At 43.1% G+C, this 11280-nt stretch overlaps 1 pseudogene; it reads left to right on the forward strand.

The window, feature by feature from the left end:
• The first annotated feature begins 1740 nt into the window (after positions 1-1740).
• LOC113055785 (alpha-2-macroglobulin-like protein 1) lies at positions 1741-11049 on the forward strand (annotated as a pseudogene).
• Positions 11050-11280: the final 231 nt, after the last annotated feature.

Raw genomic sequence — 11280 nt, forward strand, 5'->3', positions numbered from 1 at the left:
CACTACTGTCTGTTCATCCAGAAACACTGAGTAAGTCATTTGCACAATGAAATATTTTCTATGCACTTTAGTGTCCATGCCAATAGTGTAAATTATGTTCTGCTTATAGTGTACATACACTTTTACATAATCCATCTGTATAGTATGTTCATAGCACACCTATCTGTATATCATGCTAATAGTATTTAAAATCTGTAAATTATGTTCAAAATACTTATCTGTATAGTTATTGTACATATTGTAGACCTTGTATATTCTGTACTTACTGCTTATTGCACTTCTGGTTAGATGCTAACAGCATTTCGTTGCCTTGTACCTTACATGTGCAGTGACAATAAAGTTGAATCTAATCTAATCCCACAAAACCAACCAATTCACAATCTTAAAGTAGAATACTTCATAAGACAAATAAAAAATAAATTACAAATATTTTTTTGTGAATTGTTGGCCTTCTGGAAAGTATGTTTACTGTACATCTTGCTAGGGGCTCCTTTTGCTTTAATCTTTGCCTCAATTCCGCGTGGCCTGGAGGTGATCAGTTTGTGGCACTGCTGAGGTGGTCTGGAAGCCCAGGTTTCTTTGACAGTGGTCTTCAGCTCATCTGCATTGTTTGGTCTCTTGTTTCTCATCATCAGAAATCAGAAAATCAGAAATCCGAAAGAGCTTTATTGCCAAGTATGCTTGCACATACAAGGAATTTGTTTTAGTGACATAGGCTTCCAGTACACAGAGACAACAACACACAGACAAATAATAATAATAATAATTTGGCAAATAAATAAGTGTATAAACAATTGTGCTATAAATGATAATGTAATAGGATTGAATAAGATGCAGGGATGTACTAGGATGGAGGGGTAACAAATAAGTATGAGGATATTGCACATTTTTTTTGCATAAGCATAAGTGGGGAACATTTAACTGTTCATGAGGTAGATTGCCTGGGGGAAGAAACTGTTCTTGTGCTTTGCTGTTCTTGTATTTGCGGCTCTGAGGCGCCGGCCAGATGGCAAAAGTTCAAAGATGGGGTGACTTGGATGTAAGGGATCCAGAGTGATTTTCTGAGCCCTTTTCCTCACTCTGGATGTATACAGTTCTTGAAGGGTGGGTAGAGGAGCACCAATAATCCTTTCGGCAGTCCGAACAGTTCTCTGTAGTCTTCCGATGTCTGATTTTGTTGCTGAACCAAACCAGACAGTTATTGAAGAACAGAGGACAGACTCAATGACGGCTGAGTAGAACTGTTTCAGCAGCTCCTGTGGCAGGTTAAACTTCCTCAGCTGGCGAAGGAAGTACAACCTTTGTTGAGCCTTTTTCAATTATAAAAAAAGATAAAGGATAATTTAAATTAATGTTAAAGTAGAAATCAGTTCACTAAATAATAAAATTGACTGTTTCACTTCCACTTTAAGGGAATATTTGTGTTGTTTATTATAATTTTTGAGAGCACACCCCTAGTATTTGATGATTTGTAAATTGTATTTTAAAAGTACACTATCAATACAATGTTTTCAATTGGCTGTAAAAGGCATTTGATGCATGTTTGGCCAGTTCTTGTACTGAAATACAGTTTTGATCAGCAGGCGTCAACAGCATGACAGTGAATCATTTTGCAAATTAACTGGTTCAATCAGTTAATCAGTCAATCAGCTAATAAATGAATTCCTCCAATTAAGTGTGTTGAAATATCGCTGCCAACAGTGCAGCTGATTGAGAGTGACTGTGGAGTTTGTTAAAGGTTTGCAGTGTTTCTGAAAATCAAATCAAATCAAATCAAGTCTTGGCTGATCGCTCTTCATGGCTGTGAAGGAGTTATGTGTTTGGAAAGGGCTTGTTTTAGTCCTTTTTCTCTTTGCTGTTGGTGGACAGAGATCAGGACCGTGAGTAAATGGGGCTTGAAATGAAAAATAAAGTGTCTTCTAACTTTCTCAGTTTAAGTGTCTATAGAACCTATCTCTTATATATTTACATGCATGTGTTCTGATATGACTTGGAGTGTGTTTGTTTCCACAGATCCTTCTTGGTGACGTTTTCTGCAGTGATTGAGTCTGGCTCTAATGCCAAATTGTGTGCAAGTCTTCTGAAACCCAATGAGAGTCTTGCAATGAACATCTTTCTGGTTGATGACCAGAACCAGACAACACCGCTTGCGCAGCAGAGTTCTTCAACCGCGTTTCACCGTTGTTTTAGTTTCCAGGTCTGTCTCAGTGTGGCACATGCAGTGTTTTTTCTTTCCTGTATTAACGTGTTTCTCTACAGGCTCCTCAAGTAGATGGAGAATTAGTGCAGAAAGTGAGGGTGGTTCTTCAAGGGAGGTTCTTCAAAATGACCGAAGAGAGGAAAGTCATGTTCAGAAGTTACCTGCCTCTGACCTTCATCCAAACCGACAAACCCATCTACAACCCAGGACAAATGGGTGAGCTACAAATGACCCTTGTATTAATATTAGAAGTGATCAGAACTTGTAGTGTAATGGACTTTGTACACCTTCAAGTGCATTATATAATCCAAGTGAGCTGTTTCTCTTCTACAGTGAACTTCAGGGTTCTGACCATGGATGCTAAATTTGTTCCTCTTGATCAAATGGTAAAGCCTGAGCTGCTTCTGGTCTTCCAGGATTTTTTTTTTTTAAATGGAAGTTGCCTAATGTTATGTTTGTCTTTACAGTACAGTCTAGTGGTGGTGGAGGTGAGAACTTGTTCTGGATCAAGTCTTTGGATAGATGCAACACTGGTTCACCTCTACATGTTCTTTGTGGTTTTACTGTTCTTTCTTGGGCTTGCATCATATTCCAAGCTTTTCCCCTCCAAATAGGACAATAACAAGAACCGGATCGGTCAGTGGACAAATGTTTCCTCAACTGGGTGGATATTGCAGCTTTCTCACCAGTTAAACCCTGAGGCTCAGGTTGGGATGTATGCTCTGAGGGCTTTTATTGGTGACCGTATGATCTCTCAGGATTTCGAGGTGAAAAAGTATGGTAAGTTACCACACATGATGTGCAGTGGGTAGTCTTGATGACTGACTGGGGTCCTAATTTAAAGCCTTGGTTTCTGGTTTAGTTTTACCCAAGTTTGACATCACTTTGACCACACCACAGACGTACAGTGTGGGAGATGTGGGACTGAAAGTTGAGGCTTGTGCCAAGTAAGTGTGCGCTCTTATATTCTTGACTTTTTGGTTGGTGTTCTTGTTCCTTAACCCTCTACCCCCAGATACACATTTGGGCAACCTGTACCTGGTCAAGCGTTGGTGGAAGTGTGTCGTGAGCCGTTCCCATATTCTGTGGTACCTGGTGTGTCTCGTGTGTGTCTTAACAAAACCGCTATGGTAGGAGACCACTGTGCAGAGCAGGGTTTTTTTTTCCTGCAAGTCTACACCTGAATCTTCCCACTTCTTTGTTCTGTTACCAGATGAACAACACCGGATGTGCTTCCCTTACTATCAGTACGTCAGAGTTTTTCACCACCAAATTTGAAGAGCAACTGCAAAATTCCTTCCTTGTAAACGTGAACGTCACTGAAGAGGGAACAGGTGAGAACCTGGCTGATTTGAACAATTTTTATTTTTTTGGTGGGGGGTTGCAGATCTAGTCTCAGTATGGCAGCAGTGGAAGACTGTGAACCAGCTACTTAATGGCATTAGCACCCAAAAGGTTGGGGATGAGATGTGTGAGAATTAAGACCAGATGGGCAGAATTATACTGCTAGAAGTGCTATCTGACACCATCCACTTTAGTTCTCAGCACTTCCAGCACTTGATCCGCGCTCTAATACACACAGCAGTCCAAGTGTCTTATGTGTAATGGCTTAGATTTAAGTGACCGTGACTGGGTGGATAAACTGAACATGTCAATATTGCATGCCTACCGTCTTAAAGGGACCGCATTCCTATCTATCCCCATCGTCATAACCAACAAAGAATGTTAAATTAAGTACTCCTCCTTGATCTGAAAAAGGAGTTTTATTTGTAATGCTCCTGTATCTGTCTTATTCTGCTTTTCAGATATAAAGCTGCTGCATTTTCACTACTAAATGGGGATAGTTCACCCAAAAAGGAAAACGGTCATTCGAGTTTTTGAAAATGCAGTCCTTGATTCAAATTTGAGCTAAATTGACTTGGCCTGAGTAGAATGACTTGAGACAGAAAATGTTGGCAGCTACAGCTTGACTAAAAGTTGATTAATGCAGTGACTTAATCCCATTAGTCCTACAAGTCTTATGGGGTTGACAGACTTAATCTTAGCCTTTCTGGATGAAAAGGCCTGGTCTCAAATCCCTGTCAACTAACACTGACTTGAACATTTCTTATTTGGTGCCTTTTTTTTTATTTCTCCAAGGTGTAATGATGTCAAAATCCACAACCATCTTCATTACGTTTGAAGTTGGCAAGGTCTCGTTTTCGGACCTCCCAGGTTTCTTTAACTATGGATCAATCCTTAATGGGAAGGTGAATAAAGCTTCAGCTCTTCGACCGTCCTCATTGGTTCCCTTTCCTAACCTTTTCTATCCCAACAGATCTCTGCATCTTATTTCAATGGGACTCCAATAGCAAGGAAGGCAGTCTATCTCCTGGATGTTAGCCAATGGCCCAACAAACTGCTGCTGAATCTGACTACGAACCTGAACGGAGTGGCTTCTTTCTCCCTCAACACAGCTGATTTCCCTAAAGCTGGTCTGAATCTGATGGTACGAAAGGGTTTTTTCTCTATAAACTGACTTCTGTAAGAAGCTAATTCTATAAACTCGTTCCTCAGGCAAGTGCAACATCACAGGATTTTATGATCCTAAATCGCCCTACTTCACTACGGAAACGAGGAATGTGCCGCTTTTCCAAACTGCTACGGACTACCCAACGTTTAGTGAACTGACTATAGGGACGCTTGAGCAGCCGCTGAAATGTGGTGCCAAGTATCCAGTGACAATCAAGTATTCTTTTGTTGGTGAGACTGGTGACTACAGTGCCGACATCGTCTTTATGGTGAGTGGATGCTGGTTTTGATGACTGCACTTGTTGGTTCTCTTTTTGGCACCTCTTATGCCCCAGTCTGTCTCTTGTCAGGTCTTGTCCAAAGGAGTGATCGTCCTGCATGGATTTCAGACGGTTCAAGTGAGGGCCCTGAATGCACCAAGTGGCACAGTGTCGTTCCAGCTGTCTGTCGGTGTCGATATGGCTCCAGTAGTGCAGATTCTGGCCTTCTGTGTTCTGCCCAGTGAGAATGTGGTTGCTGCTAGTGCAGCTCTTGACACTGAAATGTGTTTCCAAAACCAGGTGTGTGGACATCTAGCACCTCTACTCTGTGGGTTGTGGCAGCATGTCCTTCAGCTTGAGCTTGTTCTTGTTCCAGGTGTCTCTGCAGTTTTCTCCCCCTACAGCTGTTCCTGGTGAAGAAAACACTTTGACCGTGTCTGCTCAAGCAGGATCCCTGTGTGGCCTCAGTGCTGTTGATCAGAGTGTTCGGATCATGGAGCCAGGAAGACGTCTGACTGCTGAAGCGGTATCCATGTGCAGTTCATTAGTCTTGTCATACTTTATTTTGACATCCAGGTTTTGCAGCTGGATCAATTAGACAAACCAAAGCAATTTTTGCAAGCAACGTAATATTTATGTCAAACTACCACATCTACAGTCAAAGGCTTTTTCTCCTATGCGATTTGGTGGTTTAACTTAGCAATAGCTGCTAATCCAGATGAGACTTATTTTATTTTTTCCCAAGTGATCTTGCGTATTTGCCTGGTACTTCACCAATGTGCCATGGGTTTCATCCTACAGGTGTTTTAATCCCTTATCCATAGACCTGTCTCTAGCTTTTAAAAACTAGACCAACACTGCGGTTTGCTACAATACTTGTGTATCTTAAACTGCTCAGTGAGGTGGGTTTGACCTGACCCTTCTCTCCCCTTCCATGTTTTTAGGTGTTCAACCTGCTCCCAGTACGATCTCAATCCTATTATCCGTTTCCTGTTGAGGATGAACAGGAGTGCCTGAATGTTCGACCCCGTCGAGCTGTTCCTACGGACCAAGCTTATGACGCTTTCCAGGTTGGAAATTGTTTGCAGTCATTCAGCCACTTGCTGACTGATTCTTCAAATGCATCTTTATGCTTGTCTTTTGATAGAGTGTGGGGATGAAGCTTGCAACAAATCTGCAGGTCAGAGAACCTAACTGCCTGACCTACAGAGGCCTGAATTACTATCGCAACTTTGGCTGTAGGTGTCTTCGGTTGTTTTCCTATATAGGACAGCCTGGTGCATGGCCCTTATTTATCTAATGTATATTGAATTTGACGAGACCCAATTGTTTGTTGCAGTCCTGGCTTTTTTTTTTTTTTTTTTTTTTTCAGTCCCTGGTCCTATAGCCTTTCAAATGGCTTCTCTATCAAAGGACATTGGAGGTGGGGGTGCTGGAGGTGATGTTGGTTCTTTTGATGTGACTGTCAGGACTTATTTTCCGGAAACCTGGATCTGGCAGCTCTCTCAAGTGGGGTCAGTGAAGAATCTTGTTTCAGCAAAATGACTCCCCATCACCAGGGCCTGTCTACCCACACAGCTTTTTGTGGTTTGGCCACTCGTTCACACACATGCAATATCTGGTCCCAAATGGAACCTTAAACCACTGCCAAGGTGAACATTTACAGATTGTCCAGTTTCACTGGTTGGACAGCATTGCTGGTTTAAGTGCACTTATTTCCTTTGGCCAGTTACAGACTTGCCCCATGTAAACTGGCTTTAGGGTCAGGCTTTATGCCACCTGCTAGGTTTTCTTCATGGTGTCAGTCTTTGCACTTTCATGTGGATTTAACTTTAAATGGAGGATAAATCAATGTACATGTGGACTAGGCCTAAAGCAGGTGTCAAACTGTTAAGTTCCAAACACTGCCCCAACACATGCCATGTAGGCTTCAATTGAGCCTGTAGGACTTGTTCTGCTGAATTGTTTTGGTTGAATCTGAACTCTGCTGGGCTGTGGCCCCCCAGGAATGAGTCTGACCATGATCTAAAGCCACTTTGGGCTCCACTTACCCCTCCTGGCCCATGTTCATTTATAAATGTATATTGTGTGCTTTTCAGAAACACTGGATCCACAAGAGTTAATCTGACGGTTCCTGACACCATAACCACATGGGAGACAGAGGCATTCTGTGTGTCCTCCAAAGGCTTTGGCTTGGCTCCTCCTGTCAGCTGACGGTCTTCCAACCCTTCTTCCTGGAGCTCTCCCTGCCTTACTCCATCATCCGTGGAGAGTCTTTTGAGCTGAAGGCCACGGTCTTCAACTACCTGTCCAAGTGCATCATGGTCCGTATTCATTAATGTTGTGTGGGGTTTTTTTTTTTTTTTTTTTTTTTTTTTTCTTGTGTGGTGGAGGCTTCAATATCACGTTTGCTTTGAACTTTTTCATGTTTAGCTGTAAGGCCTGTTTGTATACTGTCAGAATTGGCAATTTAAAACTGGGCCACCTTCCAGCTAGTATGCACTGTCAAATTAAGCTGTATGCAAGTGCCAGAATTTCGTACATGATTGTGACTGTCATGGACTGACCACCACACTACATATGGAGACTTCAGTAGACTGTCCCTGTCAGGCCTAAGCTAGCTAAGTTAACCGTGCAAGAACTCCATCTTAGAAATGTCAATCTCACCCCTAAATGAAACTGGAGAGACCTCTTTACTGTGTACTAATAATACTGTTTATTGGCAGGTTAAAGTGACTCCAGGGTCTTCCTCTGACTTCAGTCTTCGACCTTTTAATGATCCGTATTCATCCTGTCTCTGTGCCAGTGGGAGAAAGACCTTTAAATGGATTCTCTCCGCATCGGTCCTTGGTCTGTTTTTCATGGTTTGTCTCTTCTAAATTGAGGAGTATGAGATGTTGCTCACTTCCCGTCTGTATTATAGGATCTGTAAATGTGACTGTCAGTGCTCAGGCTGATCAATCCCAGGTTCGATGTGGCACTGAAGTTGTGACCGTGCCAACAAGAGGACGCATTGACATTGTTACTGAAAGTCTACTTGTTCTGGTAAGCGTTAACCAGCTTTCTGGAGTCTGATCATGGAGCTCATGCAGTTTTACTGATTTGGTGCACTTCTGCTCTTTTATAGCCTGAAGGAGTTGAAAGGATCTTCACCCAGAGTTGGTTATTTTGTCCAAAGGGTTTGTTTGCACTCAGTGACTTTCTAAATGCATTCTTGCTCTACCAGCAAACTGTAGGGCTCTCTGCTGATCTGTTTGGTTTTGTCCACAGGGAGTGTCCTTTCAGAAGATGTGTCTCTGACATTTCCAGCAAATGTGGTTCTGGGATCTGCCAAATGCTCTGTTTCAGTCCTTGGTAAACTTTTCCCTTTAATGAATCGGAAAATTTCAGCAAAATGACTGGTTTCAGGCGGCATTGTTTTCCTTTTTCTTAGGGGACATAATGGGTCGTGCGCTAAATAATCTTGATGGCTTGCTACAGATGCCATCTGGCTGTGGAGAACAAAATATGATAATTCTTGCTCCCAATATCTACATCCTGCAGTACCTGGAAGGCACTGCGCAGCTCACCCCAACCATCCGACAGACTGCCACTGGTTACCTTCAGAGCGGTACAGATGACCGAATCCTACAAGTCCTACTCGGAGTTCATTTGGATAATGTGAATCCTGACCAAGGTTTTTTTTTTTTTTTTTTTTTTTTGACTTGAACAGGATACCAAGGACAGCTAAACTACAGGCACAGTGATGGTTCATACAGCACATTTGGCTACGATGCATCCAATACATGGTGCGTTTCAATCTTTTCCTTTTGTGCATCATTGAATTGGGTTGTAATGCAACTCTTCCTGGCCAGGTTGACCACCTTCGTCATGAGGTCTTTCGGCCCTAGGAAGGCGTTTCATCTTCATTGATCCCAGTGTCCTCCAGAGCGCACAGGATTGGTTGATCAGCAAGCAGGGTTCAGATGGCTGTTTCATGCAAGAGGGAACTCTGTACCACATTGACATGAAGGTGCATGTTTCCTTTAAATGTGGTGTAACTGATCTGAAGTCTACGTCGGACCTAAAGGCGTCATGCTGCTCCGTTTTTAGGGTGGTGTTGGTGATACTGTGACCATGACTGGGCTACGTTGTTTGCAATCACTCCTTGAAATGGGCGTCCTTGTCACGGTAAAACATGTCTGCCAGCTCCTTGACCTTCCAGTTGTGTAGTCCAGTAATTCCTGGAGACCCCTCAACATTGCATGTTTTCCATGTATTAAATAGCCTCCAGAGACTTTGTTTGGAACCACTGGTGTAGTGACACTTTCTGCTTTGCTTTCAGGATCCGGTCATCACCAATGCTCGGTCTGCTTGAGGCCTGTCGTTGGGAACCTGGGAAACACTTACACGACGGCTCTGCTTGCCTACACCTTCAGTCTGGCTGGAGAGACCAGCACTCGAGCACGGCTTTTAACTGCCTTGAAGAACGTTGCCATTTCTGAAGGTAAGGTTCACTAGTCTCTTGACGTTCAGGTTCTTTGGCAATCAACTTTCTGTCCTCTCTCGTCCTAAGGCAACAAGCTCCACTGGTCTCAGACGTCATCTGGTGACACTCTGGCGGTGGAGATCAGCTCGTATGTGCTGCTAGCGGTTCTCTCTGTACAGCCTCTCACGACCACTGATCTGAGCTATGCTAACCGCATTGTCAACTGGCTTGTGGCCCAGCAGAATCCTTATGGAGGCTTTTCCTCCACCCAGGTGAGACCGCACACCAAACAGGAGCACAAATGATGTCTGAGGGTTTTTTTTTTTTTTTTTAAATCTCCTGTTTATTTTTAGGACACTGTGGTGGCTCTTCATGCTCTGTCTCTGTTCGCCACTAAAGTGTTCAGCCTGGAGGGCTCCAGCGCTGTTACTTTACAGTCCTCTGTGGCAGGAGAGGTGTATAACTTTGATGTGAATCGAGACAACCGGCTGCTGTATCAGGAGAAGCGGCTGAAGAACATTCCTGGCAGATATAGTGTTCAAGCCAAGGGCTCCACCTGTGTGTCTGTGCAGGTCGTACACTTCACATGCTTAACTTCTATGCTTGTCCCTGTTCGGTCATAGTGTAGGTGTGTTTATTAGTGTGGGTGGGTTTTTATTATCCCCAGGTTGCATGTTTCTACAACGTCCCAACACCCATTCGAGTTTCCAGTACACTTAGTGTTGAAGTGAAGGTGGCAAGAGACTGCAGAGTGCGTGGATCTGATCTCCTGCTGAACATCACTGTGACGTAAGAACCACTTAAATTCTCTGACCATTTCACAAAGCCAGTCCAAATGTAGTTATCCCCTTTAGCCCCTAATAAAGTATACGGTTGGAATAGCTGCACAAATGCAACTTGTGCCAACTCTGAGCAACCTTGAGCTGTTTTTTTTTTTTTTCTCGATGTGCCAAATTGCAGTGCTTGACTTTATTTTTTTTTTATCAAATTCTTCACTCCTCAGATACAATGGTGCAAAACCAACTACGAACATGGTTATTGTGGACATTAAACTCCTGTCAGGTTTCACAGCAGATACATCACTGGTTCGTATGTTTTAAGATGACTTGTAACATCCCAAAATGTTTGAAGCTGCTACAGTTAATGGACTTTCTTTCTCAGCTTGGATCCCCACCAGATTCATTTGCTCCACTAGTGCAGCGGGTTGATGCTGGAGATGACCATGTGCTGGTGTATCTGAAAGGGGTGAGATGTGCACAGGGTAGCTTCTCTATCTTCCCCTTCATGTGTGCTTATGTGCTTCTCCATCCCTCCTGTCTCGCAGGTTGCTAAGGGTGTCCCCATGACCTACAGGCTACAACTGAAACAGGGTCTTGCAGTGCAGGATCTCAAGCCAGCAGTCGTTGAGGTGTATGACTACTATAAGCCAAGTAGGTGTTCAATGGTTTATGCTTTTTGGCTGAATTCCTGGTTGAACATGCCTGTCAAGCTGACTTGCTGTTTTCACTTTCAGGTGACTCATTTGAGACCACATACGTGCCTCCCTGTTTGTGATTTGTGCTTAATTTCTGGCTATAGGATGTATGAAATAAAACTCCTCTTTTAATCCAGTCCTTGTCACTTTCTTTCATACAAAGCTGACCTAATTTGCATAAACCAGGGTTTGTTTACAGCTGGTAACCTTTAAAAAGCAAACTGGCAAATGTGGAAGCTTTTTCAGTGTTGTGGCCCTAGACCTTTCTCTAGTGACCTGTTAAATACAACATCCTGTCTCAGACCAGCTTCCGTGATCAGACTAAGGCAGTGGTCCCCTGCATGTTTTGGAAGTCTTAGTTAACACC

This window comes from Carassius auratus, chromosome 3 (assembly GCF_003368295.1).
Source record: "Carassius auratus strain Wakin chromosome 3, ASM336829v1, whole genome shotgun sequence".
Taxonomy (NCBI): domain Eukaryota; kingdom Metazoa; phylum Chordata; class Actinopteri; order Cypriniformes; family Cyprinidae; genus Carassius; species Carassius auratus.